We start from the raw sequence: 14896 nt of genomic DNA, 5'->3' as shown, positions 1-14896 counted from the left end.
TGCTAGTCTGCACGCTAAGGATGAGGTATATTTATCCCTGTTAATGGCCCTTTTGATAATTCAGAAAATTATAGAGTGGATAAGATTAAGGATGCTCTCTACCCTCTTCTAAAGTTCATCATTTAGTAGCTAGAATTTTTATCCAGAAAATGGTAACTCTTTATAAAATACGTTTGGCCTAGAAGACTTTGACATCCTGGAATTCTAAATAAAGTTCAAAATATAAATTTTCCTCCCATAAATACTTAAAAGTGAAAATAAAATGCAGACAATACTCCATGTTGTATATGTTCCTACACATATGCAAGATGTAACATGGCAATAAGATGGAATTTTCAGTAAACGATTGAACATTCCAGTAGGCATCATTGATAGCAGGTTCTTGGCAGGCAACACACTTTTTTCACTAGTGGCGATGTTATAAAAGAATTTTTGAGTTTTTCTCTTGGAATTTCTATCAAAGCCAGTGTGCAAGTTACATGAGTAAGCAATCTTAGTACTGTTTAATCATATCTGGTTTGTAACCAGAATGCTATTACTCAAGTCAGTCAACTACTTAGTCTAGGCTTAGCTCAGAATCACTTTAGGGTGCTTCCAAAATTAAATCTACTGTCAAAGCAGGAAGACATGCTCCTAATAACAGTTTTTTAAGATGGGTTTTGAACTCTGTGCTACAATAAATGCTTCTCTTGGTTCACTGCCAGGTGTACATGTGCAGCATGTAGTTAAATGTTGCTTGAGTGACAGGATCATGTGTGTTAGTGTGTACTACTTTGGAAAGACTAATCCTTATTTAACAATATCTGTATATGTTTCTCATAAATAAATTATTTCACATTCACCTTATGCACATACTGATTCTATGCTTACTGTTTGAACCCTGTTTTTTTCAGCTCATGAAATAGCTTTCCACTTGTTTATGTTGCCATATGTTCTATTGATTTATCTCCTTCTACCTAATCATGAAAACAAAATATAAATAATAACTAAAAACTAGTTTCATATGCCTTGTAGGGCTGATGCCTTCAACTCATTTCTACATGTCTGCAGAGTGAACGTCCCTGGGACCAAAGATCTGAATGCATTTGATCAGTTTAAGTAATCAGCATCTGGACCCTTCCCAATTTTATTGTGGTTTCCTGCACTCTTACCGCAGTGGCTGCTGCTGTGGTAATTAGAGTTGACCTTCACCGAGACACAGTGAACAAATACTGCTGAAAGTCTGTCGTCTTCTGGAGTCATTTATCATGTTCTTGCCTTCCCCATTTAATAAACCAGTGGCATTTCTCATTTTCAAAAACTGTTTATTTCTTTTAGTGTCTTTCAGAACTTGTTATTTATTGTTTTGCCTATCTTTTCCTTAAGCCTCTTATTCGATGAAAAAGAGACACATTTGCTGAAAAGGAAGAAAATAGAATGGATTTATACATCTTTCAAAATTTTCTAGGGCTCTTCTTCCACACACTCAAATGTTTAATTAACAGTTCATTTTTCTTGGTGCCACTGAAATTTACGAAGGGTGTCTGGAATGAAACATCACCTCTTCACCAGCCTGCATTGATGGGACTCAGCTTAAAGGGTCTGTCCTTCCTTTGGGTCCCAAGAGCTCTTTTGGCTTTTTAAACATTTTGCCTTATTACAGGTATATGAGTGCAGGTCTTAGTTGTCCTAAATAATAAAAAATTAACAATGACTATTGATTAAGTATATCCTTAGAACTAGAAACTTTATATATAAGATCCTGTTTAATTCTTAATTTTTAAAAAATGTTTAGGGGCACCTGGGTGGCTCAGATGGTTAAGCATCCGACTTCAGCTCAGGTCATGATCTCATAGCTCAACAGTTTGAGCTCCACATCAGGCTCTGTGCTGACAGCTTAGAGCCTGGAGCCTCCTTCTGATTCTGTGTCTCACTCTCTTTCTCTCTCTGCCCTTCTCCCACTTGTGATCTCTCTCTCAAAAATAAATAAAACAAAATTATGCCTTGTAACATAATTTTGTTTTATTTATTTTTTGAAAGAGAGATAGGGAATCTGAAGTAGGTTCCAGACTCTGAACTGTCAGCACAGAGCCTGCTGTGGGCTTGAACCCATGAACTGCAAGATCATGACCTGAACCAAAGGTGAATGCTTAACCAACTGAGCTACTCAAGAGCCCCAAGATCCTGTTAAATTCTTAGAACCACCTTATAGTAAAAATATCATGGTCATCTTCATTTTTATCTTACATATATGTATATGACTATGTGTATGTATAAACATAGATATTATACATAAAAATTCTGTACATATAAATATCGTATCTAAATATTTATATATTTTATACATTTAAATTCATATTTAGAAACACAAATTAGGGGCGCGTGTGTGGCTCAGTCGACTAAGCCTCCGACTTTGGCTCAGGTCACGATCTCACATTCGTGGGTTCCAGCCCCGCATCAGGCTTTGTGCTGACAGCTCAGAGCCTGAAGCCTGCTTCTGATTCTGTGTCTCCCTCTCTCTCTCTGCCCCTCCCTGCTCATGCTCTGTCTGTCTCTGTCTCTAAAATAAATAAAACATTAAAAAAATTAGAAACATAAGTTATATACAAATACGGCATTGTTGTTTTTATGAAGATTTTTGCCCATAATCACATTATTATTCTAGGCAAGATAACCTTGGGTCACATTTTTTTCTCCCAAGGAAATTTTTTCTGGTCATCTGATCTTTTATAGGAATGTTTGAAACAAGCCTGGTTTTGATCCCTTAAAGGGATTTGTTTTTGTTTTTGTTTTTTTAACTGCTTGAGTCCCTGAAAATCTTTGTATTTAATCTTGAAGTTTAACAAACTTTTCCCTTGATACATTGTATGCCACTCCTATCTGAAGATTGAATTCTCTCTTTATTTCACAGAAAAGTTTCTATATTGTATCTTTGAATAGTTTTATATTTCCTTTATTTTATTCTCTACTTAAGGAAAATACAAAATGATTAGTCACTCAGTTGGTATTGGACAGAAGAGGTAGCAAAGTGTAAAAACAGCTGTAACGTACAGACTTCAGGATGACTGCTGTTGAATAGGTCAAAATGTCTGGGCACCCCACCCAAAACACTTCCCCTGAAAACTTCCTCAATGTGCGTTAATCATCAAAGAGTCTTAGTAACAGTACAAATCAAGTACTGGCTTCTTTAATGGTTTTTATAATTAGTGGGCGCCTGGGTGGTCCAGTTGGCGAGTCTGACTCTTAGTTATGGCTCAGATCATGATCTTACAGTCATGAGATGGAGGGCGCCATGGAACCTGCTTCAAATTTCTCTCTCTCCCTCTGCCCCCTCCCACCCCACAAGATAAAATTAGTATTTTATGGTCACTTAGTATGAATTTATTAAGTGCTAAATTTTGGAAAGACATTAATATTGTAACTCAAAATCTGAAACTTTTCCCACCAACTTTTTATTTGAAAGTTGTAAGCTTCCTGAGAAGTTGGAAAGTAGCAAAATGAATTTTTGATACCTGGGTTTACTGACTGTGAACGCTTCACTGTGTTTTTTATGACTCCTCATGAGTATTGCTTTCATAAAACTATAAATCCTTTGTGTCAGAGAAGCAATAATTTACATGTAGTTAGGGATTTCTCATGTAATTAGGATCATTTTTCCCACTCTCTGGTTGACATTATAGCATTTAAAAGGTTTGTTATGTATCAAAATAATTCTTTTTCCTTTTCTTAAAAGTATTTTCTAATCTTCTTAAATGTAATTTTTATTTTGCTTCTAGTTCCTTTTGAATCATAGCTAATGGGTAGATTAGTACTCCTAGTGACATTAGGAGTAAAATACAGGTTTTAAAATTAATGTTACAGCTTATTGCACCCTTGAGAACAAAATTTTCAAATTATTTGGAGTGTTATATGACATAGTTAATTTGCCGGATTTTTGTTTTTGTTTGTTTTTACATGTATAGAAGACCATTTTCTATACTTTTCCCATGTGTCTGTTACGGGCTGACGTGCCCCCGCCCCCCATAATTCATATGCTATAAACCTAACTTATGGGATCTCAGAATAAGACTATCTTTGTAAGTGGGCCTTTTGATTAGTTTTTTTAAAATTGTATTTATCTATTTAAATAAAACAAGAAACAAAATTCAGTCATTGCTTCCACCTCCTTGTACACCCTGTCTCTTGCAAATACCTGTCTGTCCTCTGTATTCATGTGCTTGATATTTTTGTTTTATTTTAAGTTCCCCACATGTAAGAGAAATCAGATGATATTTGTCACTTCTGACTTTTCACTTAGCATAATGCCTTTGAGGTCCATACATGTTATCACAAATGGCGAGATTCCTTCCTTATTAATGGTTGAGTTTTATATATATATAACATATATATTAATGCATCTTTTAGAATAAGTATTTCTTCAGATAAATACTCAGAATGGGAATTACTAGATTATGTTTTAATTTTAATCCTATTTTACTTTTTTAAGGAAACTCCATAATATTTTCCATAGTGGTGGTACCACCTTTTATTCCCACCAACAGTGTACAAGGGTTTCTTTTCCTTCACAGCCTCACCAACACTTGTTATTTCTTGTCTTTTTGATAATAGCCTTTCTAACAGATGTGAAGTGTGGCTCATTGTGGTTTTGATTTGCACTTCCCTGATGACTAGTGATGTTGAGCATATTTTCATGTACTGGGTGGCCATCTGTATATCTTTGGGAAAAATGTCTACTCAGATCCTCTGCCCATTTTTAAATCAGATTGTTTTTTGTTTTGTTTTGGTCTTGGGTTGTAGGAGTTCGCCATATATTTGGGATATTAACACCTTGTCAGATATATGATTTGCAATTATCTTCTTGCGTTCAGTAGATTGCCTTATCATTTTGTTGATGGTTTCTTTTGTATTGCACATCTTTTTAGTTTGATGTAGCCCCACATTGTTTAATTTTGCTTTTGTTGCTTTGTCTGTTGGTGTCAGTTTCAAAACAGCGTTGCCAAGACCTATGTCAAGGAACTTACCTCCTATGTTTTCTTCTAGGAGTTATATGGTTTCAGGGCTTAAGTTCAAATCTTTAATCTATTTTGAGTTAATTTTCCTGTGTTGCATAAGATGATGGTCTAGTTTTATGCCTTTTCATGTGCTGTACAGTTTTCCCAGCACCATTTCTAAGGAGACCATCCTTTCTCCCATTGTGTATTCTTGGCTCCTTTGTCATAAATTAATTGACTGTGTATGCGTGGGTGCGTTTCTGGGCCCTATGTTTTCTGTTCCATTGATTTGTGTGTCTGTTTTTATTGCCAATACCCACTGTTTTAATTACTACAGCTTTTTAAAAAACATTTTAACAGTTTATTTTGAAGGTCATTTTAAAAACAATCATAAAAAATTGCACGGAATACACTCATTGAATAAGTAGAGTGCTTAAATGAAAATGAAGGAGATATGTTTTCTTCCTCAATTCTGGAAATAGATTCTGTTGTCCTGAAGGTTCTTAAAACTTTCAAAAAGGAGGGATGGGATCATGGCAGGGAAAGTTGACTCCTATGTATACAAATCTAAAGTAGAAACCAATTTTTTCTGTTCTTCCTAATAAGTCAGTTCTGATCTTCAAACTGTACCTTCATTCTGAAAAGATACATTGCTAGAAATTCAGTGGGATTTGGCGGTCTTTCTTCTCCAAGCGAAGGAAGTCCCTATGATGAAATGGGCACAGCTGTCTGCTCCGGGTTAGGCACGAGTGAGTTGGCAAAATCTGGAGGTGCACTTTCTGTTTTGACACCTTTTCTGCATTAATCTTCTCATCATCTACCCTCCCCATATTGTCTGTGAGACCTTGCGCAAAGTGAGGGTTTTTTGCGACTTCCGTTTGTCCTTTCAGCATCTGCTCTAGCTTTCTGGCAGACCCTAAGAGACAGAATCCCCAGGAACTAGTCCTGGGAAACAAGAAGAACTATGAGTTACCTGGGAGATTTCAACAGCCCAGCCCCTGCCCCTGCCCCTCATCCCTATCTGGGTGCGGGAGCGTCTGGAACAGTAGAGGGACATGGTGGGACAGTCCCAAGACTGGGTGCCTGTGTCAGGTCCAGAAGCTATGTGATGGTGCCAAGAACCTAGAAGAGGTGGGAAAGGGGGACAGGGAGCTGATTACCTGGACCCAAGCTGCTTGTTCTTAAGAACTGTCACCCTGCCACCAACTCTTAATTACTATAACTTTGTAATCGAGTTTGAAACCAGGGAGCAACTTTGTTCTTCTTTCTCAAGATGGCTTTGGCTGTTTGGGGTCCTTTTTGGTTCCATATAATTTTAAAGACTGTTTGCCTTATTTCTGTGAAAAATACCATTGGAAATTTGACAAGATTTGCACCAAATTTGTAGATTGCTTTGGGTCGTATGGACATTTTAACAATATTAATTCTTCCAATCCATAAGCACAGAATGCCTTTCCATTTGTGTCCTCTTCAATTTTTTTTTTATTAATGTTGGTAATTTTTCATATCCAGGCCTTTCCCTTTCTTGGTCAAATTTTATTTCTAGGTATTTTATTCTTTTTGATTGCAGTTGTCAATGGGACTGTTTTCTTATCTTTCTGATAAAGTGTAAAGAAATACAACAGATCTTTGTGCATTGATTTTGTATCCTGCAATTTGACTGAACTTGTTTATTCTGACAATTTTTGGATGGAATATTTAGGGACATAATATCATGTCATCTGTGAATAATGAGTTTTATTTCTTTAGTATTGGAAAATCAATTCCACCACCTAATCCCTAAGATTTTAGTATGTGTCTCCTAAGGACAAGATTCATCTCCATGGTCATAATACCATTATCAACTCCCCCAAATTTATCTTTGAAAGTGTATTACTTAAAGTATAATTTACATTCAAATTTCCCCAATTGTCCTGAAAACTTAAAGTTTATTCCCCTTAGGATCCAGTTGGGCATTATATGTTGTGTTTAGTTTTCAACTTTTTAGTCACCTTTATTCTAAACAGACTCCCACTGTTGTTTTTAAGACTTTAACATATTTTCACAACAAGTTCTTTGATCCAAATTTGGTTGTGTCCTCATGAATAGGATTAGGCTAAAGATTTTTTGTTTTTTGTTTTGTTAATTTTCTTAAAGTTTTATTTCTTTAAGGCCAATTAAAGTGCTTTCACAGATTATCTGAGTAAATTAAAACCACAGAAGACTTTTTTCTGTTTCTTTTTAATAAATTTATTTTATTTTAATTACAGTATAGTTAACATACAGTGTAATATTAGGTTCAGGTGTAAATACACATACATCACAAGGAGCTCCTCACAGCAAGTGCATCCTTAATCCCCAGGACCTATTTCACCCATCTCTACCCATAACCATCAGTGTGTTCTCTGAAGTTAAGAGTCTCTCTCTCTCTCTGCCTCTCTCTCTCTCTCTCTCTCTCTCATTTAGGTTAAAGGTTTTTTGGCAAGAATTTTGGGTAGGCAATATTGTTTACCTTCTATTGTGTCACACCAAGAAGTACATAATACCTGTTTAGCCCATTCTTTGTGATGTTAACTCAGATCACATGGTTAAGGTTTTGGCTGCTAGAGCTCTCCTTCGGTAATTAACAAGTTATTTGTGGGATGACACTCTGCACCTGAACACACCCTGTTCTCCAACAAACTTTCACTCAGTGGGTTTAATATTCATTAATGATCCTTGCCTGAATCTATAATTACATTGGCAGTGGTGCAATAGCTATTTTCTAATTCTGTCTCCTAGTCTTTTAAAAGACAACTATGACCTTATTAAGAACTGTCTCTGTCTGCCCCAAATATGTTGAGCTGCTTTTTTCTGTCTATTGGATTAGAATTAAATCTCTTTAACAGAAAAGACATAACTGTTGATAGATGTCTCACAAACACCAGGAACACAGATAAAGTGTACCTACATTAACATGTTTATCTCCCTTCAAGTAAAAAGTAAAGAAATACCCACCTCCAGATATTAAAGCCATTCCAAACAATAAGGTGGGGAAATACCCTAAGGGCTCAGAAATTGACTTGTTGCAGGAAAATGAAGAGTATTTGAGAAAATATCGGCCTCACTTTTTTTTTGTTTATTTTTTGCTGTTGTTTTGTTTGTTTGCTCTCTTTTGAGTAAGAGATCATTGTGTCCATGAAACATGAGCACACTCCTTTCTCATTTACCTGCTCTGGTATGGACCTGGACACTGATTCTTTAATGTCTCTCCAGGTGATGTTAATGTGCAGCCAGGGTTGAGACCTTTAGCGGAAGAAGAAATAATTCCAGCTTGAAAGATGGGTGGGATTCGGACATGTAGAGATTGAGGGAGGTCACTCCACATGAAGATACGAGCGTGAACAGAGGCTGACCTGATGACAAAGATTAGCTCTTCTTTTTTCCTCTATAAAACCCCTTTTCTTGGGCACATTCCCCAGGAAGGTGGCTTGAAAGATAATGTAATAAAAGTCATTCATTTGAAAGATGGAGGCATAAGTATTGCTGTGACTGTGTTATTCAGAGAAGAATAAGGCTCTGTTCCTGATGATGTCCTGCAGCTTATCATTTGTCACACAGCAAGCCCTGTCACGGCAGTCCATTCACAGAAGGACATTACACCCTTTGCTGGGTGGCAAGATATCAAGCAAAACATGGCTTATTGAAAATAAGTTCTGACCTAACATTGATATTGTAAAAGAAAAAAAGGCTGAGCTTGGTTTTCATGTTTGTGCTTTAGCCACAGGCTTAAAAAGTGGATCTCAAGCTTGTAAATACTGGTTATGAGGCACAAGAAACAGAATGCAAATATTCTGAAAGGATATTAATCAAGAGCAGTGAGTCACAGATAACAGATGAAAAGCACACAACCAACCATGTCAAGGTTTGAGCTCAGAGTTAGGTTTCAATTGTGGTAACTCTGAGAATGGCCAAATGGAAGAGGAAAATGAGTAAATATTAATACAAACTATTGAATTTGTCTAGTGATAAATGTTTCTTGGGTTTTGTATATGTTCATAATGTAAAAATGCATATATATTATGTGGAAAGCTGGAAAGAAACCCTTTGGAAATGTTTTCTGTTCCTCTATGATATTTTCAGAAAAGCACAAGTTTTAGAGAATCAGATAAGCAGAGTAGCAGATAGATGGGATCCTAAGGCTAAAAATATTTATGTCCACAAATTGCAGAATGCCAAATTTAAAACATAAGCGCTGTTTGCTATTTGCATTTGACAACATTACCTGGAATAATGATCTTCGTAAAGGAGAGTTGCTTTGAGTGGACCGCCAACAGAATTACAAGATGGTGACTCAGTGTTACACCCGTTCCCTGGAAAGTTCTCACTGCCCCCAGATGAGTCCTGCCATGCAGGGACTCAACAGCCCGCGTAGGAATAGATTTTTCTCACAATTTCCAAAGTAATGTGGCATTCAAACATAGAAATAAGAAAAGAAATCAGAGTCGGTAAGGTGGAAAGAATAAATGGCTAAATTCTCATTGTGTCTCAGTCACCAACTAGCTATGACTGAGTACATCATCTTATCTCTTGACTTTACTTGCAGGTGAGCATTAGGCTAGTATTTTAGTGGTTCATAAACATTTAAAGAAATAGAGTCACTTTCCCCTTGGGGCCGGGGTGGTGGGGAGGTCTAGAAGCATCAGCACCTAGTTGGAGATGCAGAACCTCAGAAGCTAGTTAGTAATGGGGAATCGCTAGCCCTAGCTGGACTTACTAAATCAGAGTCTACATTCTCATAGGTACCCCAGCAATATGTTTCACAGTGAAGTCTGAGAAGTCCAGCTCTAGAGATCCCTGAAACTCCATTTGAAAACTAACTACTGGGCTAATGTTACCACAGGAATTAAGGGTGCTTTTTTTGCCCTTTGATGTACCACACTGACTATTTCTCAGCTGGAAGACCAGTGGGCAGGAAGAACAAGAAGTAGTGGAAGCAATGCCATTTTTAGAGTCTTAGAATCCAGAATGCAAAGTAGTATTTTATTTCACAGAGAGTCCAGTGCTCTGTCTGTTGCACAATGTCATTTTAAGGAGTGTCTGTGTATCCATGTTTGTGTATGCTAATCTATCAGTCAAGGTCCCAGCAGAAACTTAATGACACAGTCAACCAAGATAATTGACAAGCCTTTTTAAGAGTTGTGGGCAGGGTTAAGAGAACCAATAAGAGATGGTGAAACACCCAGGGACATGCAGTGGTGGGAACCATTGACGCTCCTAATCTTGATGGAGAAAGGAAAGGAAAAGTACCTTGGGAGAGCTTCAACTGTAGGAAGGGCCCTCTACAGGAGCTCTACTTAGGTGGAAGGATACAACCACTGCCAAACCACACACCAGCGTGGAGCAAACCAGAAGGATACACAAAGACCAAGCATACTTTTTCTCCTTTCTTACTCGCCTGCTGGTGGCCAAACTCAACTGGAAACCAGAGTGTAACTGGAGATCCAATTGATTAAGTCCATAGAATTTGACCTCTTAAGGCACAAAGGATGCTACAGAAGGTTAGAAAGTGATTCTGGAGAGCCTATTTAGATTAGCTAATGCAGTAACTAAAATGGTTGGATTTGGTAATAGGACAACAGGTCATAAAGTAGAATTTTAATGGAAAGGTTTGTTTTGTTTGCATATATATTTATTCATATATATGTATGTGAATGAATGTGTATTACACACTGTGTCACATGTATAACATGAAAATATGTTAAATATTAAGAAGACTTTTTTTAAGAAAATGAGTAATAGCAGAATGTATGTTTTAAAAAAGTATTTTTATACTTTATTCTGCTGTGAAAAGCTAAAAACACAGAATGATGTTAAGTTGTATTTATTTACTACATTCTGTTTGGTAGGTACACTCAAGTACAAACATGGACCCCATCTTCAGGCTATGACATGTTAAAAGCAAAAAAGATAAAGTACATCTAGAATATACAAATCTGCTGAATACCGAACAATATCTTTGTGACTAAAGTTTATAAAAATAGTGAGTTGAAAATGATATGGTTCGTATCCACATAGAATTTATTTTCTCATGGGGAAGATAAATAATAGTTACAGTTTGAGTGTGATGAAAGGAGGAAATAGGGTTCTTTGGGACTTTGTGACAAATACACCTAATTTAAATTAGAAATCCAAAATAAGCTCCCTTGAGGCATTTGGGATCTGAAATAGAGATAGCGAGTCAGCCGGGCAACGGAGGGTAGTGACCAGGAAGGGCAGTCGAGGGGAGCAGGGAGGTGAGGCTACGTGTGTGGGTGGGTGAATGTGTGTGGGTGCTGGAGGGAAGGCAGCGTCGGGGGCTCCGGCCAGAACAGATCATATGTGCAGAAAGCTAGGAGAGAAAAGAGATTATGCCATATTTAACAAACCTGAGAATCTCTTACATGTTGAGCAGAAAGCTAAGGAAGTACCATAAAGCCGCGTGAAGCTACTGAAATATCGTGATTAGTGAATCACTTGATCAAATGGGGAAGTTATGAATGTAAAATATTGGACTTAGTATTGCCACTTTAGCTAAAACTTGAATTTATTGTCTACTGAAGTTTTCCTGAAAAATAAGGACAAAAAGTCTTGGTTCTCAAAACTTTCCCCAAGTTTTTTTTCCTTTAATGTAGGAAAATAGCTGAATTGTTTCGAATTTTCTGTCATACATTGCTATACACCAACCTAATGATTTATTTTCAAAGGAAATGTATGACCATGTTCCTTGCTAACGAATTTGTGAAGATAGAAGCATGTTTATTTATTGCTAAAAGTAGAATTAAAAAAGTATCATAAAATTGTTGGCAAATTACCAAGTAAATTTCATGCCTTTCTCTCACTTTCTCTCTTATTCTGTGTGTGTGTGTGTGTGTGTGTGTGTGTGTGTGATGCTTATTGTTGAAAATTCTTAATTCTCTTTTTCAGTAGTAGCACTTACCTTTGGGTTCCTTCATCAGCCCCCCAGGCCATTGATGCTTCTATAACAATGCCATCATTTTGCCTTCTGGAGAAGATAACTTATGATCAGTATGTATTTCTCTGAATGCTGGCCAAGTGACAATAACCCACGGAGTCTCTCTTGTGCTAGAACCATCTATGCAGACACGATTGTTTCATGTACATATTTATTATAAATATCTGCTGTAAGAGCACCGTCAGAAGTGTTAGAAATCTTGCCAGTCATCTTTTCCTCAGCCTTATTTTTCCAAGTGTTCCTTTTATCATTAGAGTCGTCCTGCAGGATTCTAACAATAGAATAAATAGTGCAGTCAGCAGCACTTTATTTCTTCCGACACCAATCCTGTCATTCTTGGTGCAAATGAGAAGTAATACATGATTTCTCAGACACATGAAACTATACATCAATGGACGTGACTGGAAGGAATGGTTTCTTCATTGTCGTCATCTCCTCCTCCTCCTCTTGCTTCTGCTGCTTCTCCTTCTCTATCTCCTTCTCCTTTTCATTCTTCTTCTTCACTATTCAGTGATTTTAACTTTATTTGCAAAGCTATGTCAAACTAGCAAAATATAGTTTTAGAACATTCCCATCACCCCAAAAAGGTCCCTCACATTCACCAAAATCAATTCCCACTCCCACCCCAGCCCCTGGAAACCATGAGCTTAGTTTTCAGCACTACAGGTTTTTCTAATCTGGATAGTTCATGTAAAGGGATTTACACATTATACAAGCCTCTTGTGCTTTGTTTCATTAATCAGCTTGATGTTTTTGAGGTTCATCCATGTTGTAGTGAGTACTAGTGCTCCATTCCTTCTTGTAGCAGAATAATGTTCCACTGTATGGCTAGACCTTACTTTGTTTATCCAGTCTCTTAGTGGACATTTGTGTTGTTTCCACTTTTTGACTATGATTAATAATGCTGCTGTGAACATTTGCCTATGGGATTCTTTGTAGACATATGTGTTCAGTTCTCTTGGGGATATGCCTAGAAGTAGAACTCCTGGGTCATAAGTAACTCTACATAACCATTTGGAAAACTGCCCCATTGTTTTCCATGGTGGCTGCACCATTTCACATTCCCACTAGCGATGTATGGTAGTTTCAATTTCTCCACAGAAGGAATGATTTCTTAACCAGCTTACAATGTCCTATTTTTCAAGCGTCATGGATTCAATGGCTCATTTAAGTTATTTTAACAAAGATGTTTTTCTCATCATGAAGAGGACAGGAAAATTTTTATATATTAGTTTCTCATCTTGCCAAATGTGAGATTTCTCTAATATATAGTTTATAATAGATTAGACCATTTGTTCATGGTCTCCGTTTGCTTATAAAGATGGAATCTTGTTGGTCCATTGGTTATTAGTTGAATATAAAATTTGAGTATCTAATTATAAATGTGCATCTATGCAGGTTACAAGTGATGATCCCTCTCATTTTGTTCCTGAAAGCTTACTCATTTCAGAGATGTTTTCCATTTTTATTTCATTTCATTAATCCCACAAATATTGAAGCCCTACTCTACGGAAATTATTATGCTAGTCTCTATTTTCAAAGTTTATTCTTAAACAGATCTTCTTTTCGGTGAGCTCTGAGTCTAGTTGTGAGATGTGAAGACACATTGTTAGAGTGAATGTATTCATTCCCGAAAGAGAGGCCTGAGCAAAGCCATGCTGCTTCTGAGGTAGGAAAGGTTATTTGTACCTGAGAAGGCAGGGTTGGAGGTCAGGAACAATTTCCTAATAGAAGTGACATTTGGAAAGCATCTTTCCGGAAGGATAGGACTGAGCCATGGGAGGATTGGAGAAAAGCACATTTCTATCTGTGAATAAAGTATTAGCATAGAATATGTGTTTGCAGCAGAGTGGCTTGGTTTTGGCAGGAACACGGTGTAAGGCAGCGAAGTGTAGAGTCAGATTAGATCTTAAGAAGGCTTAGAATGGTGTCTGGATTGCATGTTCTGCAACGAGAAAATGACCCCAAATTTACTATTCAACAGAAATAACAGAGGTAGATTTCTTAGAAACTGATAATGTTCTGGGGACTATTTATTTATGTACTATTTATTTCACAACAAAGAAAGAATTACAGTGTGGCCATGGCTACATTTACATACACTGATTTTTCACTGTGGTTTTCTCACTCATAATAATTTATCTTTTTTCTTACCTCTGTGTACTTTATAAAACTTTTTCAATTACATCATTGTTTCTTAAGCTCATGCAATAAAAAAAATGGAATACTTGTAAATAAGTAGCATACTACAATTTCTATAAATATTTCAAGTCCTATTTCACAGACAGAATATTGTTTTAGATTTACCTCCTTTTTGTTCACCATCTGTTTTCCCATCGTAGACCATCCTTCTGGGTTTGTTTTCCATTTTTTTCTTTTTCTAGTAATAACATTTGTGTGTGTGTGTGTGTGTGTGTGTGTGTGTGTGCGTGTGTGTGTGTTAGTTTATTGTTCCTAAACTCTGTTGGCTTGTGTTTATCTCTTTAGCATTTTTAAAAGGTAGCTTTTTCTGAGTGCGCCATTGCAGGATGACAGGTATTATTTCTCAGCCCATTTACTTTATTACTTTATTGACTCTGGCTCCTACTGGGGCTGTCTGCTGTCAGTCTGTCATTTGCAGGTGATCTTTTCTCTCTCTTTCCTCTTAGGATCTTTGTTAAAGCTCACTTTCCTGCAGGCTCATTACAAGGGTCTAGTTCTGGATTTCCTTGTACTTATATTTCTTGGTGGATACGGTGCTTGGTGTTGCAGATTGGTATTTTCCATTCATTCGGGAAGATTCACAAGCTCTAAAGCTTCAAATGAATCTTTCCTTCATTTTCCCTGTTCTTCCTCTCAGGCACTCTGGTTAGAGTTAGGCTGCATTTTTCATTATTTTTTCTTACATATCACTTGATTTGTCTTCCATCTTTCCCACATTTTTCTCTCTCTGTGTGACATTTCACAGTATTTT

The 14896-nt window shown here is 36.9% G+C and overlaps 1 protein-coding gene and 1 pseudogene across 1 annotated transcript in view; one reads left to right on the top strand and one right to left on the bottom strand.

Moving 5' to 3' along the window:
- The window catches only part of GUCY1A2 (guanylate cyclase 1 soluble subunit alpha 2), a 275577-nt gene that overhangs the window by 124425 nt on the left and 136256 nt on the right, over positions 1-14896 (top strand). The window lies entirely within an intron of this gene.
- On the bottom strand, positions 5577-11939 carry LOC115306635 (annotated as a pseudogene).

The sequence above is a fragment of the Suricata suricatta genome, chromosome 11 (genome assembly GCF_006229205.1).
Source record: "Suricata suricatta isolate VVHF042 chromosome 11, meerkat_22Aug2017_6uvM2_HiC, whole genome shotgun sequence".
Classification (NCBI taxonomy): domain Eukaryota; kingdom Metazoa; phylum Chordata; class Mammalia; order Carnivora; family Herpestidae; genus Suricata; species Suricata suricatta.
Note: the sequence above shows the minus strand (reverse complement) of the source record. Positions and strands in the feature narration are given on the sequence as shown.